Raw genomic sequence first — 867 nt, 5'->3', positions numbered from 1 at the left:
GGCTCTCTTCCTCTCAAGTTACTCTCTGGCCGGCCGTCGGAAGGTCTGTCCCGCACTGCCTGTAGCAGCCGCCGCCTGCGCTCGGGCCGGACTCGCTCCCCCGCCCTCCCTCTCTCCGGCAGGCCGGCCAGCCCGGGTCATTCCAGGACACGACGCTTCTGGGGAGGAAGCCCAGCCGCGGGCGTCTCCAGCTCCCGGGCTCCCTCCAGCTGGTCAGGTGAGAGAGCGCCCCGACCCGGCCCCGGCGCCTGGGACCCTGGAGATGGGAGCCCGCCCGGGCTGCCTCTGCCCTCGGGGGCGAGGACCAGTAAATCCAGCAGGGTCCGAGCCTGGCGAGCTGGAGGACGCCCTGCGAGGGGAGGGCGGGGAGAGGAGCCGCGGGGGGCTCAGCGGGGGACCGGGAGGAGCGAAGGGCAGGGAGGGGGAAGGGACACGCGGGCGGGGGTGGGGCAGACGGGATCGAGGGCCCCTAGAGCCCCGGAGCGGCTGGGGAGGGCAGCGATCGCCGAGCCTGGTTTTACCGGGGGTTCCCCGAGGGACGTTTCCCAGCTAGAGGTAGTTGGGTCGGCGCTCGGGGTGCGCCCCAGGCGGGCGGGTAGGGACGGAGCCAGCTCTGCGGCGGGGCCAAAGGGGGCTCAGCCCCGAAGAGCCCCGAACTAGGGCAGCCCCGAGGGGCGCCTCATCTGGAGAGGGGAGGGGAGGCTAGGCTCCGGGGACGGAAGATTTCTTTTCTTTCCTTCTTTCTCTTTCTTTCCTGTTTTCTTTCTTTCCATCTTTTTTATCTTTTATCCTTTTCTTTTTCCTTCCTTCCTTCCTTCCTTCCTTCCTTCCTTCCTTCCTTCCTTCCTTCCTTCCTCCCTCCCCTCC

The 867-nt window shown here is 67.9% G+C and overlaps 1 protein-coding gene across 2 annotated transcripts in view; it reads left to right on the top strand.

The window, feature by feature from the left end:
• Positions 1–6: 6 nt before the first annotated feature.
• THRB (thyroid hormone receptor beta) overlaps positions 7–867 on the top strand; it is a 450,111-nt gene continuing 449,250 nt past the window's right edge. For both annotated transcript variants that reach the window (XM_069088501.1, XM_069088495.1), the window contains exon 1: positions 7–217. The gene's annotated coding sequence lies outside the window, so the exon portion shown is untranslated. The remainder of the gene's footprint in view (positions 218–867) is intronic.

The sequence above is a fragment of the Petaurus breviceps genome, unplaced genomic scaffold (assembly GCF_028583685.1).
Source record: "Petaurus breviceps papuanus isolate PSGF00001 unplaced genomic scaffold, PetGlider_PUasm1.0 185, whole genome shotgun sequence".
NCBI lineage: Eukaryota > Metazoa > Chordata > Mammalia > Diprotodontia > Petauridae > Petaurus > Petaurus breviceps.
The sequence above is the reverse complement of the archived record's forward strand: the minus strand, read 5'-3'. Positions and strand labels throughout refer to the sequence as shown.